The sequence below is a fragment of the Bactrocera neohumeralis genome, unplaced genomic scaffold (genome assembly GCF_024586455.1).
Source record: "Bactrocera neohumeralis isolate Rockhampton unplaced genomic scaffold, APGP_CSIRO_Bneo_wtdbg2-racon-allhic-juicebox.fasta_v2 cluster10, whole genome shotgun sequence".
Lineage (NCBI taxonomy): Eukaryota > Metazoa > Arthropoda > Insecta > Diptera > Tephritidae > Bactrocera > Bactrocera neohumeralis.
Genome location: NW_026089623.1, coordinates 8411442 through 8433710, shown reverse-complemented (window position 1 = coordinate 8433710; position 22269 = coordinate 8411442). Strand labels below are relative to the sequence as shown.

At 35.8% G+C, this 22269-nt stretch overlaps 1 protein-coding gene across 1 annotated transcript in view; it reads right to left on the bottom strand.

The window, feature by feature from the left end:
- The window catches only part of LOC126765047 (radial spoke head 10 homolog B-like), a 199337-nt gene that overhangs the window by 9140 nt on the left and 167928 nt on the right, over positions 1-22269 (bottom strand). The gene's annotated exons all lie outside the window — the stretch shown is intronic.

Sequence of the window (22269 nt, the reverse complement as noted above, 5' to 3'; positions counted from 1 at the left end):
AGTATCAATTGCCTATCGCATCGCTTTGGGCTTTCGAATCTCATTGTCTTTCGCATCGCTTTACAGAGTAAGCCCCCTGGACTCCAACGTATTCGCATTGAACTTAACTCCTTCCTGCTTACCACCTTAGCGTTAGCGATTAGGAAGCATCTCTAAATAAAACGGCAAATTCTCACTTCAATTCTAAAATTAGTACAGAAGAAATGAAAAATAAAACAAGTAAGGAAGGGCTAAGTTTGGATGCAACCGAACATATTATACTCTTGCAACTTTCAAGAGACAAAGCCAGGGAAATACTTTATGGTGTAAAGGTGGTTTATTCAGGATCGAAATCCAATCAATTTTATATATACATATCTTCTATATATATAAAATTAAGTGGCAAAACTTCCTGTTCGCATACTCCTCCTAGACGGCTTGCCCGATTTCAATGAAATTTTCAGGGTGATTGGGGTTTGTTTGAACACATAAGAAATTTAATGTGAGTATCATTGCACGTTTTGCAAAAAACAAAAAAAAATGATACATCCCGCCTATACAAATTCTCTTGAAATAATAGTTTGCCGCAAGATTGGCAGTCCTGTCAAATGCCTTTTACTAATAAACAGAAACAACTGGCGGATGTTTACAATTAATAAAAAACATTGACATCGCATGTTGATCGTTTTTGCCTGACATTCGTTCTTTCTATGGATGACTGTCAAGCAAACAAGACATCCAGAACGTAAGTGTTCCGAATGCAGTGAGTGTATCAAAAAAAATGTTTCAACATTGTGTGTATTTTTCTCAGATTTCAACGTGATTAACATTCTGCGTACAACACAAAGCAAGTGAGTATTGTTGTTGTTTCATATGTGATGTCATGCGGTTCGCAAATACACTGTTGGTGGGTCTTATTCCATATGCGTGTGTGGGTAAAATACATAGTTTAAGATGTAGTTTTAGGTTAATTTTTCCATTTTTATTTATGTTCTTCAAATATGCATACTCTAGCACGATCACCGAGAACAACACTAACTACCTTTTTCGAGTTGTCTGAAAACGATGAATTTGCAAGAACATTGCTATATTCCGAAATACCACAATATTTCACTTGGAATCCATCATCGAAAACATTTCAACGACGAAAGCAAGGGGAGCGTGTTGACGGTTATCCAAATGTCCGTAAAACCGCTGCCTTAAGACGTATTTACACCATCCATCCAAACAACGCCGAATGTTTTTATTTGCGTCTGCTATTAGTCAACGTGCGCGGACCAAGATCATTTGATGATTTGAAAACTGTTGATGGTCAGTTGTGTGCGACGTATCGTGAAGCATGTCTGCGATTGCATTTGTTAGAAGATGATATGCATTGGGACACCGCACTTCATGACGCATCACTCACATCTCATCCAAAACAAATACGCGTACTATTCGCCATAATAATATCTACATGCCTTTCGTCAAATCCGCAATAACGGTGGAATAAGTACAAAGACTGCATGACCGAGGACTTATTAATTTTGGCGCGTAATCGAGCATCGGACGCAGACTTGCTATATACATACATTACAAATGTATAATTTTGCTTTGATATTGGTTGAAGATCTGCGCCTTACAATTGCGAATAAGGCATTAGCGCAACTTGGCATTACTGCGCCCAATCATTGACCATGAGCTTCAACGTGAACAACAATACGATTGCAATGAATTGCGTGCTTTCATACAAGCTAACATTACCAAATTGAATATTCAGCAGAAAAATGCTTATGATAAGATTATACGAGTGGTTGACAATAACGCCGGTGGATTCTACTTTCTTGATGCGCCCGGTGGTACAGGGAAAACGTTTCTGATCTCTTTGATTCTTGCTACTATACGGTCACAGCAGAAAATTGCGCTGGCAATTGCTTCGTCAGGCATCGCTGCTACTCTACTTGATGGCGGCCGAACAGCACATTCTGCGTTGAAATTACCGTTGAACATCCAAGTCGTTGAAACACCAACGTGCAACATATCGAGGAATTCAACAATGGCAAAAGTTTTGCGAGGAGCTGGAATAGTTCTATGGGATGAGTGCCCAATGGCTAACAAAAAGTCATTAGAAGCATTCAATAGAACAATGCAAGATTTACGCCAAAAGCAACAACTTTTTGGCGGAGCATTAGTCTTATTATCCGGCGATTTTCGGCAAACTTTGTCAGTCATTCCTCGATCAACTCCTGCCGATGAAATAAACGTATGTTTAAAATCGTCAGTTTTGTGGAGACATGTTCAAAGGCTGACTCTTACCATCAACATGCGAGTCCAATTGCAAAATGATCGATCCGCAGCGGCGTTTTCGAAGCAGTTGTTGGACATTGGCGAAGGCAAAATACCAATCGATGATACCGGTTTGATCACATTGCCGAACAACTTTTGTACACTTTAACAATCGAAAGAAGAATTGATTGAAAGTGTATTTCCGAATATTGTTCAACACTATCAACGCCACGATTATTTAAGTGAATGCACAATATTGGCACCGAAAAATGTACACGTCAACGAAATCAATTTTGCCATTCAAGAAAAACTGCCAGGAGAAGCTACAACATATATGTACATCGATTGATAGCGTTTTAAATCAAGATGAAGAAGTCAATTATCCAACTGAATTCTTGAATTCTTTGGATCCCCCGGTCTGCCACCGCATCGTTTGGTCCTGAAAGTCGGTTCACCCATTATACTTCTACGAAATCTGAAGCCACCGACTTTGTGTAATGGCACAAGACTTTCAGTCAAAAAATTGTGGCCAAATTTGATTGAAGCAACAATACTAAATGGCAAGACAGCAGTTGAAGTTGTACTCTTAGCACGCATTCCCATGATTCCAACGGACATGCCGTTTGTATTTAAGCGCTTGCAGTTCCCAGTACGTCTTTCCTTTGCGATGACCATCAACAAATCGCAAGGGCAAACGTTTCAAGTGTGCGGCGTCAATTTGGAAGAACCGTGCTTCTCCCACGGCCAATTGTTCGTCGCATGCTCGAGAGTGGGAACACCAAGGTGCTTATTCATTTACGCGCCAGGTGGAAAAACCAAAAATTTTGTATACCAATATGTTTTATAAATGTTTTATAAATAAGTAACAGTTTTACAACAATAAATAAAACACAAAGTAAAAACCCTTAAGAGGTTTAATCGATTTAGGTGTAGCGAAACGCACAGGCTAACAGCTAGTACTATATATAACTCCTACACTGACAGGCGTATAAGGTTTGTTAGAAAAACAAAAACCATTGTATGTAGTATATGTCAGTGGGGTAGTATCGCCCAGATTTTATCTATTTTTCTCAATACCACATACTATTACCATGTCCCATACTAAAAAAATCAATCCTATAGAGGAAAGGCAGCCCGATGTTCGAAAATCCTGATATTAGTTGTATGTAGAGTAAGTAAATTTTTTGCTCAAAATTATCTATTTTAGACACAATTTCAATTATATATCTCACATATTGACCTATTTTTTCGGTCAAAAGTCAACTATAGGTACTGGGATCCAAATATTGGGTACCTAGGGGCTTGAACAGTTGTTGGATTTGAACAATTTTTGATCATAAGGTGACATACACTAAAGGTATTATTCGTGCAAAATTTAATCTCGTTATATTAATAGTTTCTTGATTTGTGTACTGAAAAGTAAAAGAATCAAGTGGAAGTTAAAATTGTGCTATAGTAAGCGTGATTGTTGTGCGATTTCGCTCATTCTCATAACACAATATAGAAAACTTTAGAAAAACACCACATACCAATTTTGTAGAAATCGGTAAATCGGGTCCCGAGATATGGGATTTCCACAAAAAGTAGACGATGCCACGCCCATCGTCAAATTTTTACCCCCAAATATGTGTTTTATGTCTTATTCAGGTGCTTAGTTATGGCACTTTATAAGTTTTCGGTTAATGGTGATTTTTGGGCGTCGCAGTGGTCCGATTACGCCCATCTACGAACTCGAACTTTATTTTGTACCAAGAAACTTGTATACTGAGTTTCATCAAGATATCTAAATTCTTACCCAAGTTGCGCGGACGGACGGACAGACAGACAGTCAACCGGATTTCAACTTTTCTCGTCACCTTGATCATTTTTATATATAACTATCTCGTTTAGTTTTAGGTGATACTTACAACCGTTAGGAAAAACAAAACTATAATACTCTGTAGCAACTGGTTGCTAGAGTATAATTAATTACTTTATTAATTAAACATACATCCGTTTGTACAAGAAGTAAACATGCGGGTCAAGAAATTTGGCAGTTTTGCAGAATTTTCTCGTTTTTTGCAGCCAACTTACTTTAAAACGCGCTGCTAAAATCGAATTTTTCAACGCTCAGCGCTGCCGCCGCGTTTATTTGAGTATGCGCCATATTAAATCTATGGATATGAAAAATTTGACAGTAATTTGCCCGTGTCGTTTATATTTATTGATGATAGTAAGCCACCTCAAAAGCGTGACCCCGGCCATTTTAAAAGTATATTCTTTGCTTATTATACATATATCCTTCGCTCAATGAGCATACTGCTGACATACCTCAAAGGCTCTATTTGTTTTCTCCAAGTTTCATCTGAATATATTAATCAGTGGTTGTTTTGTATACTGGAAGTGAAAGAATCAGATGAAATTTAAAACTGAGTTATATGAAAAATAAGCGTTGTTATGGTCCGACTGCAATCGTTTGCACAATGCAACATAGGATCGTCAGGATAATTATTAATTGTTATGAGTTCAGATGAAATTGGTCGAATATATGTCATATCACCTAAATACGGGCAGTGCCACGCCCATCATCCAATTTAACCCCGGCTCTTATAAAGTCCTTCAGTAACTTGCTAGATGTAAAATTTAATGTCTCTGGTGTATTTATTTGTTGATTTATCGCGTTTTAGTATTTTTTTACGAAACAGTATTTGGGGAATATTCGGGGACTTAACCCAATTTTTTCAATTTCTACAGTGTCGTTTAAAGTGCTTAAGTGATTTGTCCTTAGCGAATTGAGATATTGTATCTTAAGTGCGTTATAATATCTGTGTCGTTTTACCATAACATCTTAAGTCTTAAAGTTGAGTTTTAAGATATTGGCGATTTCCTCTAAAATCTATTGTGTTGAAATTTAATGAGTTATTTTTATTCAAGGTAGGGTAGGTAGGTAGGAGTGCAGCCCTATCGGGCTCAATTAGCACTTGATGTGCCATTTTGATACACTATTCGTAGAACCTCCTGTATCTGCTATTACGTTTCACCTTCTCTCTCAAACCATTTTGAGGTTTCGATGAAACTACTTATGTCCGATATGCTTTTGGTGGAAATCCATTCAAGGTTTGGTGCTTGGTGGATTCCGAGTGTTTTGTGTCGGATCTGTGCTAGAGCTGGGCATTCGCAGAGAAAGTGGAAGATTGTTTCCTTGTTCCCTGCTACTCCGCAGCCACGGCAGATGTCGTTGTAGGGTAATCCCATTTTGGACGCATGTTCCCCAAATGGCCAGTGCCCTGTTGTGGTACCTGTTATCCTGTAAATACTTTTTCTTGACCTATTTAATAGGTCATTGGTTCTTTTCCTGTCATATGTTGGCCATAATTGTTTAGTTATGACGCATTTTGTAATGTTTTTCCACCTGTTGTTTGCAATTTGCTGAAATTGTCTATTGATCTCTCCTTTTATCGATCCTAGCGGGCTTGGTATTAGCTCCGCCATGGATTCATTGAGGAAAGCTCCTGCCTTTGCCAACTCGTCTGCTTTTTCGTTACCGAAAATGTTCCTGTGGCCGGGAACCCAGATCAAGTTTAGCTGGAGCTTGTCTTTTATTGAGCTTAGTGCTCTCTTGCAGTTGTGAACTGTACTGGAATTTATTAAAGGAAAAAGTAAAACTATTTCTTAGGACATTATATGCCGATTTTGAAAAAAATTTTAGTAAGAAGTATGTTTTATTCGTTGTTTTGTACATAATATATTTTGAAAAACGAAAAGTTAAGAAAAATCAAATCTTAATTTGATTAAAATATTTTGTCAAAATGAATACTTCAGTTGGATAATACTTAAGTTGACATAAGCGCTTTTGCTGAAACTGAAACAAATAACACATTGGTTATAAGATTTTTGTATTTGTTTATTTTTAAAACAAAAAGTTTATTCATAACAAAAATATACAGCTTCATGTATTGTTTCTTAAATCATATCATTAAATTCAACTCATAGTTCAAAAAATCTGGTTTCAAAGCAAATTAAAGCATTAATTATTCATTAGTTTCATCAGCTTCTGTAAGATCTGGATGACAATCTAACTGCTCTTCTGTTGCTAAGTTTATATAAAATGGCTTATACACTTCATCTACAAGACATATCTAAAAGATCTTGTTTCTTTTTTGTGCCAATTTTTATTGGTGCGTCGTAGCATATTTTTAAATCTGTCATTCTCACGCAGTTTATTCCTCGTTTAGATATATTTATCAATTTAAAAGGTTCTTCTTCATTTAAGGATTTTTTAAAATAAACATTTCCAGTTTCTTTGGTATATCCTAGCCATTTAATGTCGATCCAGCTATACTTTTCACCACTGTCATCTACTTTTCTCCATGTAAATAAATTCTTTGATGCATGTGCAAAGCCATATACATATGTTCGACTGTGCCATTTCATTAACAACAAATTTTTTTGTTACGCCAATTGTTCTGATAAACTGGTACCAATTACGGGGATGGTGAATTTTGGTTGAAGTTAGTTTTTTCCTTTTTTCTATCAAAGCATGGTCGCTATCACACTCCATATGAGTATGACCAGGGACCAAGAATTTATGATCTATAATGTATACATTATTTTTAAATTGCATAAAAATTGCAAACATAGTTGCAATGAATGAATTTTTATTTTGCTCTGGACATGAATCATTGTATAAAACAACGTGCTTTGCATTGGTATTTAATGTTAATAAATGATCAAACACGCACGATGCTATTTCATTACCCCCTCTTTTTGCTATTGCTTCATGCTACATGTAGCATGAGGCCTGATTACTTGCACAATCATGCATAGTAAGATTAAAAGTCCACAAAGGCCTTTTGTAAAAAGAAAGTGAGGTTTTTAATAATGGTGTAGGAAGACACTGCTGTAGGTCAAAACACAACACTTTAAGTGTAGCATCAGCTAAAGCTCTCTGCTTATCTTTTTTTTTAGCATCATAAGCTTTTTCTGCTAAATTTACATGTTTACATTGCTCTAGTTGTAAAGAGTCCAATTCTTCGGGTTTAGCAACTTGTATTTTGCATTGGAGCAAATCACACTTATGACAAGTGTCAATTTTAGTTTTTTTTTAAATTTCAAGTTGAGTGTGCTAAACAATTGCGAAAATTTTGAAATTGAAACGGAATAAGCGAATTATTCACAATAGAGACAATGCATTTCATTCACAGATAAATCACTTGGCAAATAACGTTTTGATATGTCCCTAATGCATAATGCGACTTATACGATGGGAAGCTTTTAATAAAATCTAAAATTTCATTCTCTTTTGCGGTAGAAAGTTTTTTTAGCGCATATATGTTTTCCACGTCCATCGCCGATTACACGCCCATCAATTTTTGCACTCACAACCGTTTTTATAGATTGTTCTGTCTCGGATAATGTGAATGTAAAGCATTATTTTCATACTGCGATTTTATTACTACCAACTTCCAGGAAATAATTGTTTGTATAAGGTCTTATCCTTTGTTTTAAGTCATGTTTAGCCATTTTTACTGTTTTTGTTTCTTCAACTTCAATTAAGCCACCAAGAAATGTTTTGCGCATTTCTTTCTGCCCGGTTCCAACCTGCGCACTGCGCGTGCCTGAACATCCTTACCAGCGCTTGAGGTGTAACTTTGCCCTTTATTCCTGGAATCTTTTGCATCTTTCTTTGAATATTTTTCTGTTTCCACTTTCTTTGCAACACTTATAGAGTTTTCCCAATTTTAAGTTTTTATTAAAATCACTTTATAAATGCAATCACTATAAAACTAACATCATTATTTTCGGAACTGGAACTTGCTGCAGTACATCCACTTATATTAAAATTTGGATCAATAATGGAATCATCACTATCGAACTCTACATTGCTTTTATGTATTATTCAATAAATCACTTTCCATTTTTGAAGTTATTAGCACAACGACTTGTTTTCAACTGATCGCTTATGTGCACAATAATGCGTTGTGAGCACGCATCCAAACAAACTTATGTTGAGTTAAAATGCCGTTATGTTCGAAGCGAATTATTGCATAACATTTTAAGTAGACTTAAGATGTTTTGCAAAATGTAAAAAGTTCTCTCTTTGAATATTCGAGTTTTTTCAAAACAACTTATGTCCATTTAAGTGAAGAAATTATAAGAATATAAGTTTAACATATTAGCGTAAGAGGACATAAGATGTTTCATTGAATACATATTTTTAATTATTTTTTTAATATTAATAGAGCTTCAGTTGACATAAGTTAAATAAAGAAACCTTTAACAACCAATAAAGCATCTCATAAAATTTAAGTTTACTTAAGATGTTTTAATGTATATAATATTTTCAAAAATAAAGATAAGAAAAATACAAAAGGCTATAACTTTCTTTAAAATTGAAATTTTTTAAATCGGATTGGACACAAATATGGACTATGAATAGGAGAACTAGAATATCACCCTTACTCGATTTTAACTTAAGTCGACTTAAGATGTTATGGTAAAACGACACAGATATTATAATATATATTAAACCTCTTAGAAGGCTGAGCAACGACCACTTTTTTGTGTACATATCTTAATTTAGGGTTTAGTTAGGGCACCTTAATAATTTTCACTTATGTAAGTTTAAATGACTTAAGCATCTCCCCGCATGTATACCCCACTCTACCTATGAAAAACTGCCGCACCCTAGCAAGACAGCTTAATACACCACATCCGATGGCACCATACACTTACATCACCACACCACACCAACACAATTCACCACACATGTACCCACTCAACAAAAAGGATGGACATCGGGATGGGACATGCAGTTCGTTCTAAACAATCCGTCTGCACAACATTCGCTCATACTTTCGATAACGACAACGGTCCTGCGCGCTTCTTAATTCTTCAACCATCCCGAACGTCAATATACTTCGTCTAAGCGATCTTACAACAAAATATTATAATATATATTAACTATTGTTACTTATATTAAGTATAATAACAAAATAATAAACCATACATACATATATGCGTATACGAGACTTATCAGATTTCTTTTAAGTTATTGGCGAGGTTTTGAGTGTAGTGAATTTTCAAAGATGCTCGATGGAATTCTTCAAAATAAAACATACAATTTAAACAGTGACCCGATTACGCCCATCTACCAACACGTCTTCTCTACAAAAATAGTCTACCATAATTTTTTAATTAAGTTAACCGTTTTCCTATATTGGGTAGTCTCAAAAGTATTTTCGTATTTCTAATCAAAATTCAACTTATTTTTTTTTATATTGATACTAATAACTAAATAAACAAATTTGTACAATTTTGGCCGACCACTTTATGCCATTTTTTCGCTAGAGATATTATTCAATCAGTGTAAAACTTTCGTCAGTTTGAATCGAAATTTCCAGAACGGAAGCGAGCAAAGCATTGTTGTGCTAGACGAACTGATACAGCATCGTACCGTAAACTTCACAAATGTTATTGGCATTCTTCCCTTTTTTATACAAAAATTTCCAAAAATAGTAATTCCTTCATTATTTTCACTCATTTTTCAACAGCTGTAACTTTTTTTCAACTTCCCCGAATTTAACTTTTTTAACCCTGGTCGAGACCAACGGTCTGATACACTTAGTCGAGACCAATGGTGCTTGGCTAGGCCAAGTGGTGTTTACATACATTTGTATGGAAATGCGTGTTGTATTTACGCTCATATATGTACAATATATGTAGATACATTTTTGAAATTTCTTACCTCTCGATTTGGTTGAAATCAAATTGACTGCCTTGTTCACGCTTGGCGTGGCAATAGCGTTCACAAGAAATGTAACATTTTGAGAAAAATTACATTTTTCTTAACCTTTAAAACGCTCTAGCGGCTAAATTATTTAACCTAGATAAACATACAAACCAATTTGGACATGTAACGAACATGAAAACAGATAAATCAACCGTGCGAAGTGATAGAAACCAGGGTTCTCATTTACTACTCCGTAGCAGCAAAATTTCTAAAATTATTGCTATGGTATCACTACCGCTCTCACTTTGTTGGGAGCCATAGCATAGCCTTAGCATAACAATGTAAAGTATCTGCTCTACTCTGCTCAGAGTTTTGTTGGTAAAAAACTTTAGCTGGAGCGGGAGCAAAAAATTAAATTCTGCGCTATGCTCTGGCGTAGCGGTAGCAAAAAATTGGGAGCGGTAGCACAGCGGAGCTAATGAAAATTTTCATGTGCTACAGCTCCCGCATGTGTTTGTTGTTGTTTTTTTTTCTTTTTTGCTATTTTGCTATTTTCTGTCATAATATTTGAATTAATTGAATAATTCAAACAAAAAAATGTTATGCAAATCATTTTGGCACTTGTTGCGTCAAGTGACTTTATAAATCTAAAATCCAATATTTTAAGAAATATATTAATAAAGTGAATTGGATAATAATTGAATAAAGTATAAATTTTTTTTTTATTATGCAAAATATTCACCATTTTTATATTACCAAAAACATCATCTATTCCAAATGTATTACAATACTCAATTACTATGAATTTTCGAAATTAATTTTAACTACATATACTTTCCCCCTGTTTATATACATTAGGGTGTTTTTTTTTTGAACTATTAATTTTTTTCACTACCGTCACGAAATTTCCTTGAAAATACCCCAAAAAAAAATTCCCTGAAAATTTTAGCCCTAAATATTAACATTAAGAACTGGACCGAGGCATGTAAGAATTTTCCGTAGAAAATACACTACAATCCTGATTTTTTTTCTTTAAATTCCTACAGATCAGAGGTATTTTATGGCATCGCACATTGAGTACTCAAAGCAAATCGACCTTTTCGACATAACAGAAAATATTTGTACACATATAAATACATCAATGTATATTGCAAAGAATCGAAAAGATTTCTGTATATCTAAAATTATAATAAACCTTTTTATCAACACTCCAATTATTCCGCTATATCTTTATGCTAGATATCGCGTTTGGTTTGTTATGAATGCATTTGCGTCCTTGACCAATAATTCAGCAAAGTATCTGCAGTGCCTTGACGATGAAAATTTCAATGCCATTTTTTGTTGTGATATTAAATACAGTCAAACCTGGATAAGTGAGAACTGGATTAGTGAGAAAACTCTATAAGTGAGAGTAATAGCTAGGACCCGTCATTTTAAGCTTCCTAAACCTCTAATAGTGAGAAACAAAAACCTCTGTAAGAGAGAGTCGTTTTTGCCTCATAGACCTCCGTAAGTGAGACTGCTACTTATCTATACCTCTATAAGCGACTGTCGAGCTTTATTTATTTATGAATATTATAAATGAGGAACTATAGCTACAATAAAAATACATACATACATAGAAGATACATATATACAATAACAAATGACAAAACAAATAACAAATTTAACATCTGCTATTTTATTACCCATTCTTAATTTCGCGGAACTTCTTATCATTGATTTTGTATTGTTTTCTTCTCAATAGATTTTATTTGTTGTTAATTTATCGCACTCGGGTCAGTGAGAAACCTCTATAAGCAAGAATAAAATTGTGCTCCCTTACTTATGTATTTCTTTCTATTTTTGAATTACTAAAAATTTCAAACGATTCTTACATAAATTTTGAACAAATGCCTATGATTTGAAATATAATTTCTGTATTTATGAGTTGTATTGAATTTTAGCATAAAGAGATAGATCCTATGTCCTTACCCTGCTTCTATGCTACACCCCCACCAATTTTAAGCCAAATCGGTTCAGCCGTTCTTGAGTTATAAACGACTTTCTTTTATATACCAACTTGTACCATTCTTGTAAATGACAGAAAATAGGAAAAAAGAAAAAAAAACAACAAACACATGCAGGAGCTGTAGCACATGAAAATTTTCATTAGCTCCGCTGTGCTACCGCTCCCAATTTTTTGCTACCGCTACGCCAGAGCATAGCGCAGAATTTAATTTTTTGCTCCCGCTCCTGCTATAGTTTTTTACCTAACAAAACTCGGAGCAGAGTAGAGCACATACTTTACATTGTTATGCTAAGGCTATGCTGCGGCTCCCGACAAAGTGAGAGTGGTAGCAAGAGTAAAATGAAATGCTACGAGAGTAGCGTAGTTTTTCAAACGCTGATAGAAACATACCAAAGTTCATATATTTTCATACAAAATATATGTGGTCTAGCCAAGCACAATTTGTGCACTAAGGTGTAATATTATAATATCTTTTTTTCGTCCTTTTCGATACGATATCCTTGAATTTTTTTTTCTGAATTCTATAGACAATAAAATTCTAGGAAGCTACCTGGAAGCGCAAGTCGTTTGCTACACTCTAAATATATTTAAATAACATTTAAAAACAAAATATGCCTGTCCAGACTCGAGAGTCTCGATGAGGGTTAATAAATGAATGATAAAATTTCACCTTTCCAACACTACACCCTGTCTAGAAAGTATCGGTAATTCTTCATTGAAATCTCCGCTTATATGGAAGATAGGTAAATTATTTGTTCCTAGGTTGGTGCAACTATCCTTAATTATGATGCCAAAAATTAGTGCGATCTGTCAACAAGTGTGTTTACAGTAGCTTTTTATTTCTGACAATCTTCAAACAAGAGGTTGAGGAGTTATATATGGTATACACATACGCACGTATAGTACATCCGTACAAACATGCGTCCATAATAAGTAAGGACTTATTCGGTATAAGGTTTGTTAGAAAGGTTAGTTGAGGTAGTTTCGATCCGCTTTTATCTATTTTTGTCAATACCACAACTATTAACATATCACATATTAATAAAATATTGCCAGAGATTTATTTAGATAACTCACATTCATAGGGAGTAATGTCAGCCGAATGTTCGAAAATCCTGATATTTGTTATATGGCGGCTAGGTCAAGTTTTTGCTAAATTTTAGGCCAACAGTATGCATGGTAAAATAAAACATTTATTTTAAACATCCTCGTACTTTATTCAACTTCAGTAATTTTGCTTATTAGACAATGGGTCAAGCCACGTTAAGTGACCCAGGGAAATTTCATAAAATCACCGATTTTGAAAATTAGCAGTTCATTAGGAGGGGGACCAGACACATACCCCGTGACATAAATATTTCGTCAAAATTATTATTTTTTGTTAAAGTTATTGAAGGTTGAAATTTAGAGCACGATACATTTGTAAAATTATTTTCTCATAAACTACTGGAGATAAATTGATGAAATTTTGTCACAGTCAAAGAAAATGTTCCTTCCAAATCTCCTTGAAAATGAGCCAACGCAAAAGGTTAAGCTACAAGTGAGCTAGCACAGACAAATAGCGGGACATACATAAATCTACATGGTTGCATTTTAATGTACAATTAAAAATTTATAAATCCATAGTGTTTTATTTTAATATACAATCTTTTAGTTTAAATATTTTATAAAATTAAGGTTGTTGCGAGCTAGCAGATAGACTGTTATGAGTAAAACACGCTCTGTAATTTTCATTGAGATAAAACAAATATTGGCGGATATATGCCGAATTACATTCGGTATATGAGGGATCAGGCAAGTATTTACCCGATGCAACCCTTTTTTATACACAGGGACACGATTGGAAAGAAAGGATTTCCTCTGAATTTCAATTGTATATCCCATACATTGACCGATATTTTCGGACAAAAATCAACTATAGATACTAGGGTCAACATATTCGATACATAGGGGCTTGAACAGTTTTGATTGGATTTTGGAAATTTTTGATGGTGAGGAATCATACTTTAAAGAAATAGTTAGTGCAAAATTTTATCTCGTAATATTAGTTACTCCTTGATTTGTGTACTGGGAAGTAAAAGATTCGAATGGAATTTAAAATTGTGCAATATGAGAAGTAGCCGAGGTTGCAGTTCGATTTCCATGCACCAAATTTAGTCGGTATGTACATTAAGCTTATTAGAGGGCAGATAACCCTTCCCACTGCGATTCCCTCTGCCAAATTAGAGTTCTATAGTTTAATTTAGAGCTTAGTAACGATACTACATAAATTTTCGATCAATGGCGTTTTGTAGGCGTGAGAGTGGTTCGAGAGTGGATTATGCTCATCTACGAACTCGTCCTTCCTTTTTTGTCAAGCAACACGTCGACCAAGTTTCATCTAGATATCTTAATTTTTTCTCAAGTTACAGCTTGCAGGGACGGACGGACAGACAGTCACCCGGATTTCAATTTTTATCGTCATCCTGATCATTTATATACTTATGTACATAAATCTATATATATCTCGAATAGTTTTAGGGGATAAGTACACCGTTAGATGAACAAAACTATTTTCCTCTAGTCAATAATACAAATATACACTACTGCAAACAGCACCGGTCAGTTACAACAGGGGTGGGCATATTAGCCCTCAGTGGCAATTTGCCCGTTCGGGCACGAGTGCACATTTTGAGGGCTAGATGAGGGGATCATCGCGGGCAAACATGAAGAGGGAAGTGAGAGCAACGTATTTTACCACTCTATATTTACAAATGAGAGCAACGTATTTTGCCACACCATGTTTACAAATGAGAGCGCGCGCATATATGGGAAGTTGCACTGTGGGTATTAACTGCCCGAAAATTCTTATTTTGTTCGATGTGGCCACAATGGAAAATGTTATAAAAAGTTGGGCATCCCATTATCCCTGGCCGCAACCATTCTGCGAGGAACATTAAGTTACGGTAGTTGATTTTTTCGCAACATTTTATGCCCTTCCCTCCGTAAACTGATATTCCCCTCATCTAGCTTTCGTGCGCACTTTGCTAACTTTGCGGGCTAAAAATGTGCCCATCCCTGAGTTACAACATGCAAAAATTGCTTACTAGCGTACATACTTATGTACATATATAGCATTTCAAGATAGACTGAATCTGAACCCAATGTATTGTTTAGCTCTAAGTGCATTTGTAAAATAAATTTACATTTGTCTTAAGATTCACTTTATTAAATTAAGATACCCAATTCGCCCTGCGTCTAATATTCGGTCAACGACATCGCCTGCCAGATATATTCGACTTTATGGAAGAGTTTGCATTGAATGGGCCCAAAATGAGATAGCCACCGATCCTGAATTTCACAAATAAAGTTTGTGATAAAGTTCAATTTTGTTTGATTCGGTACGTTAATACACATTGCATTTGGAGTGTTGATAATCCGCAAGCCTTTGTTGATTACGTTATATTTTCACGTTATATTTTCAAAAATTCATTGTTTAGTTTGATCTGTCATCATTGGCCTACATTTTCTCAAAAGTAAAATAAATGACTTTTTCGTACCTGAATCGGAGGATGTTGAAACATTTAATTGAAGGAAACTTTTGATGAGCGCATCCCAAAGAGTGACTACTTCTCATGAACTACGGCACTCAATTTGGTATCGCTGAGGACCAAAACTGGTCTATGCGTGACTCATGAGCCAATCAGACTAATGCATGAAAAAATCACTATTACGATTAGGAAAAACTTTGAATTATGGGATAATTTTGCCTTGTGAAGTTTACGGTAAAAGACAAATGGGGAATTTTCTCCATTGAAAAACCATAGAGTTTTCAATGAGGCTGATAATATTTTTAATTGCGAAAAGTTGACATATTCGCCCCGTGTCGAGCCTAATTTGTGATCGGCTTGTAAAAATTAATTCAAAATGCCAATTTTGTTTTTATTGACTTTATTACGAGTATTCGAGTGGAGCGCGTCCAGCTCGAAGAGCACCAAACATTATACTAAATATTATTATAATTATAAACTACCCTCAAGCTTCTTGTTGCTGTTGCTGCCGCCGCTGCTGCGTAGCAGTTGTGGTGTTGCCAGCTGGTGTTTGCAGGCGTGAGAACGACTATGTGCTGATGGTATTGGCAGACGTGAGAACGTATAATTGCTGACTCAGTCCACGCGCAACTTTTGGATGCAACTTAAAACTTGTTATTTCCGTTCATGATTCTGAGTGCGCTGCTTGTGCTGACTCAGGCCACGCGCAATATTTTGGGGCTCCTTCAATTACATTCTTGGGTCGCGTGATAACTCCTCCCCTCCTAAGTGAGGGACGTCCTCGGACCTTTCTCTTGACACCTGAGTGATGTTTTCTACTACTCTTACTATTGCAGCCTGTCGCTTCAGCTTTTTATAGAATGTTATTATGGAAAAAAGCGCGGCGATATTATTATTACCATGAGAATTATTGACGTCGTTATCAATCCTTTTTCATACCCATCGGTTAGCTGTTCCATCAGCTGGCGATTTACCAGCGCCCGGTACCGCAAGTAAGGTAAGCTCATTATGTTATCGTGTCCAGTTATATTTATCCGAGTCGCCCAAGGGATTTCAGCTTCCTCGCTCTCAGAAGTTACCGTGGCGGTGGAGTCGTTTATGATGACCATACCATCATCAATTTCTTGTAAGGGATCTAGTTCGCCAAATGTTGTTCTACACTCTGCGGTGACGCTGGCTACCAGTTGTTGAGCGCAAGTTGTTATGTTGGATTTTCTGCAAAACTGCATGGTAGTCCCTGCACAGCCATCCAAGGAATAGATGTCTTTACCACAAACCGCTACAGAGTTGTCGCGTAGTGATAGCATTTTGTTGTTGTGAGCTACTGGTAACACAATTTTTCTTTTACACATAAGCTTAGGTCTAGGATACTTAACTTCCTTTTGTGAGTTGGGTTGCGTACGAGAGTGGTGTGTTACATTGGTGTTGTGCTGTAATGTCATCAGCTGTGGTGAATTAAGCTGGCGTATTAGGATGCGCCTGTTTTACCGGACAGAGGGGATGGATGCTTAACACATTTAACCAGAGACTAATAACAAATCAGTTACAGTTAAGTTGTTGAGAGACTCGGTCTTCAAGATTGAATCAATGTCAATATTATCAAAAATGATTGGGTTTAATAATCCCAACTGTGCTAAGGTGATTGATAAGATAATGTTATCTAGGTCTGTAGTAATAGCCTTATTTCGGGCCAAAAGAATTTCGTAAAGGTGTCCGGTATCTATCTGTTCTAGTTTTTTTATTCTTAAAATTTCATTTACTGTATTGGTTAAATCTGTTCCTGGAACTTTGAGTTTATTGCTACTTGGCGATTGTTATTGTCCCTAAGCCTATCAAGCTCTAAAGTTACTTTTTGAAAATCGTCGAAGTCCGGCGTGCCTGCCACAACCTTAAGAGCAGTTCCCAAGATGTTTAGGCTACGCGAATGTCTTGTCGGTCCCATTACTGTCAGAAGAAGCATGTCGATTCGGTTCAGGTCAGCATTCATCAGTTTCGTCATGCGGCTTTTTGGGTACAGTTTTAGCGCTGAGCGAGTGTCAATGGTCAATTCAGCGTAGGAAGTCAGGTTTGTCGTATGTCTGATGTAATCGTACGAGTCCCATAAAACCACGTCACCATTCGTAATCGGTAAGTAGTCTGAGTGTGAGTAATCCACAATCTTACAAACTGTGGAGGTCGAGGTCAAGCTAAGCATAAAGAGCAGAGGTCTAAAAAGAGAAGGAAAGACAGAAGCAAAGAAGATCGTTAGATTTAAAAATATTTTATTCGACTATCCGAGATTATCCTTATGAACTATTCTACCTTTAACCCTGACCGTAGAACCCAGGTCCTCCTGGACTATGCCCTCCACATATAAGGGGGTAAGTTTGTTTCCCAACCGTCTATTTGACTTAATGTGGACTGTTTCTCCAACGGCAAATGTTCTCGCTATCCTGTTTTTTTATGAGTCCTTAACATTGCTTCTTGAGCCTTTTCTACTTTATTTTTTGCTTCTGTCCCACCTACCCGGGAATGAAAAACATCCAAGGGTTTTTCGCCAGTTACGGAGTGAATGCTCTTATTGTATTGAATTGTGGCCAGTAAAATTAAGTCCACAGTATCTTCAATTTCTTTTTCTAATTTAGGGCATCTAGCTATTTCCCCCATAGTGCTATGAAATCTCTCCACCTGCCCATTAGAAGTACTATGCAGAGGAGGGCATTCAAAATTTCAATGTCGAAAAGGTCTCTAAGGCACGATCTTATTGTATTTGAGTTTAATGATTTTTCATTATCGCAGAAAATAATTATGGTTCCTGCGAACATATTGACCAGTTGCAGAATACACGGCTTAATATCGATTATGGTTCGTGCAGGGATTGGTTGCACTACTGCAAACTTGGATAGCTTGTCCACACAAGTAAGGAAATATGTGGCATTAGCCCATCTTTACCCATCGTTGCGCAAGCGCAACATTTCGAATTTGTTTTTTTTTTTTATTTCTAAAATAAGGAAATAAATCTATGAAATGTAAGCCAGTCTCAAAAAGAAGAACTAACAGATAGACAACAATTTTTTTTATGGCTTTTCAAATACAAATGCATTTTATTTTTATCATTCAAAAACTGCTAATTGAGTCATCTCGGGATCGATATATTCATCCAATCATAAAAAATATTAATTTAAATAAACCTTTACTTTTTACACTGTACAAAGCTTTAACAATATCTTCTTTGTGATATAAACCCTTTTGGTGGACAAAACTACCTACACGTGTTGTTTATCTTACATTTCTAGGAAACGTTGCGTTTACGCAACCTTGGGAATAACAATAGTCTGTTGTTATTGTTACTCAGCATGCCATTCGTGTTAGAAATGTATTGTCAATAATGGGTTCTCGCTATTCAAGGAGTAGTTCTGTTTTGTTTTTATTATTCAGTTGGTTCTAGAACGTTGAGCTAATAACATAGATAACTTGATACGAGACTCTTTGGTTCGAGAGAGAGCTGTCAAAACTATGCTAATAGTATCACATAGTAATTTCTAAAAAACGTTAAGTGAGTGTATACAAATCAGTAAATAATAAGGCGAAATATTACTATCTTCTCAAGAAATTCTGAGTACCTTAGAAGAGGAAGAGGATTTACAAGATGCCACTCAAATCGATGCCGTGTACATCCCCCCGACGGTTGACAATCTTACAGACGAGGAAGGCCTAGATGATGACGCGCTAGGTGATTTTGACAATATTGTGTCCACTGATATCGCTGGAACATATGAAATACACACCGATTTACCCTTAGAGCCTGAAAACACGCAAGGTGAGCTCGGTCCTTCAACATCGAAAAAGCCAAGACTGTCAAAGAAGTCCCCAAAATGTGTTCCAGACTGGAAAAAAGAACATCCGACCTATATGAATTGTCCTACAAGTGATGAAGCAGTAATGACACAAAATATTGAAGAACGTGTAGGTGGAAAAACACCTTTTGAAGTATTTTCACTATTTTTTAGTGATGAAATTTGGGAACAGATTGTATGTTTCTCGGAAAAATATGCTCGTGACCATAACCGTAATTTATTTATCCTCACGGTAGCAGAACTCAAAAGATTTTTTGGTATATTATTATTGTCTGGCTATCATTCTTTACCAGCAACGAAATTGTACTGGTCAAAAGATGAAGACAAAAATGTATCAATTGTAAGAAATTGTATGAGTCGGAACAAATTTTACTCTATAAAGGAAAACATTCATCTATGTGATAATGCGGATCTGGATAAAAATGATAAATTCGCTAAATTGCGTCCGATTTTCGATGTAATGAATCAAAAGAATATGCAGTTTGGGATATTCTCACACAACTTGTCAATTGACGAAGAAATGGTGCCGTATTTTGGACGTCATAGTTGCAAGATGTTCATCAAAGGAAAGCCTGTAAGATTTGGTTTCAAGATATGGTGCTTGTGTAGTTCAAATGGTTATCTGTATCGGTTTATTCCATATGGCGGAAAGGATAGTAACGACAATAGAAATGATTTAGGTCTAGGAGAAAAAACTGTTCTGGACCTATTGTCTGTCATTGAAGATCCTCGCAAACATCGCATTTTTTTTGATAATTTCTTTTCTTCGCACAAATTATTTTGCATTCTGAAAGAGAAAGGCTATTTTGCCACTGGTACTATTCGAGAAAATAGAACAATGAATAAAACCATGATAAATACGAAAACTCTTCAGAAAAAAGAGAGAGGATCATTTGATTTCAGCTTTGACCAAAAACATGAAGTATTATTAGTTCGATGGAATGACAATTCTGTGGTGACGTGGCTACTAACAACGCAAAAATCGAACCATTGGTTACGGCAAAACGTTACGATAGAAAAATAAAAAAAATGGTGAATGTGCCACAGCCCCAGGTTATAGCAGATTATAATAAAAATATGGGAGGCGTCGATCTGCATGATAATGGAATTGCCAATTATAGGATTCGAGTAAGAGGGAAAAAGTGGTGGTGGCCACTGTTCATCAATTTGATAGATAGTGTTTTAGTAAACTCGTGGAAAATTTACAATCTGGCAAATGAGCGATCTATGACTCAATTAGAATTTAAATCTTACGTTGCTGTTAGTTTGATGAAAACCGAAGAAGCCCAACTTACAGATAATTCTGACTTTTTGGGTAATTCAAATAGAAATTTAGGAAGAACATCCAAAAACGCATTACCTTCCAATATTCGCTTCGATAATATTGGTCATGTCATAGAAGAGCACGAAAATAAACGTCGAAGAAGATGCAGACAGTGTAAAAGTACAACAATTTATATGTGTAAAAAATGTCAAATACATCTTCATGCTGATTGTTTTAAAATATTTCACTCACGCTAATCGCTATAGTATTAGCGTAAGTGAAATATTTTAAATGTATTTTTATGACTTGCTTGTATAATCTAAGTTCAGTAATCCCAACGTTGCGTAGGTGCAACATTTCACGGAATGAAAAATAATTAACCAATATTTTTTTTTTTAATAATTTTCTCTTTTTTTATGTATTTTTAAACGTAAGAAACAATAAAACCATAAAATATGCATTTATTTTTACCATTGGGAAATAATCGGTTAGTACAGAATATGTCAATATGGAGAAATTCAAAGGGAAAAGGAATGGGTGTTTTTCCTATGAGATGCTTTACTGGATGTCTAACATATTTAGCTTTAATGCAGACTTTACAATTTGACGCCACCTCCTTAGCTTTTTTCTCCATTCTCGGAAGAAAATAATCTTCAAGAATTTGTTTAACATTTTCTTGAGAGGCACGATGGGCTTTATTATGTTCTTGTGTAATTATTTCAATTTGTTCGTTAGGATCCAAAATGTCCGTGACAAATTTAGTTGTGTGACGGAATCTTGTATTTGGGAAAGTACTCCCTAGCCAGTTTTGGATTTGCGCCAGCAGAGGTAGCTCGCAGTGAATGCCGTTGACTACGTCGGATTTTACCACTTCTAATAGCATTTTAAACAAACTCTCATTATCAGGAAACGTGAGAAAATGGCGTAACTTATTTCCAAAAATAACAACTGTCCTTTTGTCCGGATGTAAGCCAGATTCCAAAATTAGTGGTTTTTATAGACTTTTATTGGTTTTGAAACTGTTTCCACCGTATAAGTAAGAGACTGTTCGCTATGAATAGTGGCAGCATCCGATTTAGGTTCTGGATCTAGTGCGTTTATAAAGTGGCGTGATAAAGCATCAGCTACTAAATTATCTTTTCCTGGTTTATAGTGCAGTTTGGCATTATATCCTTCAATGAAAGCTTTCCATCGCTTTATTTTTGGATTCGGGTTACGATTAGACACCGCGAAGGTTAGGGGTTGATGATCTGTGTAAATGTTTAATTCCCTAACGCCGTACAAATAAAGTGTAAGGGTTTTAAGAGCCCATACGATTGCAAGAAGCTCTCGCTCGTTTGTTGCAAAGTGTTCTTCCTTTTTGTCAAGGGTTCTGGAAATCATTGTAATCGGTCTCCCCCCTTGAGAAAGAACCGCACCTAGGGCGTGTGAAGAAGCATCAGTGGTTAGGTCGAAGCCTTTCTAAAGTCCGGATAGGCCAACATAACATCTTCTGATGTTAGTATACTCTTCAATTTATTAAATGCATTCACTTGTTCCTGGTCAAATGATATTTCAATTTTTTTTGATTGAGAGGCCGACACTTTACCAAATTCGCCCCTAAGGATACTAGTTATTGGCTTAGCAATTTTTGCATAGTCACGAACGAAACATATGTAATACCCAGCCATTCC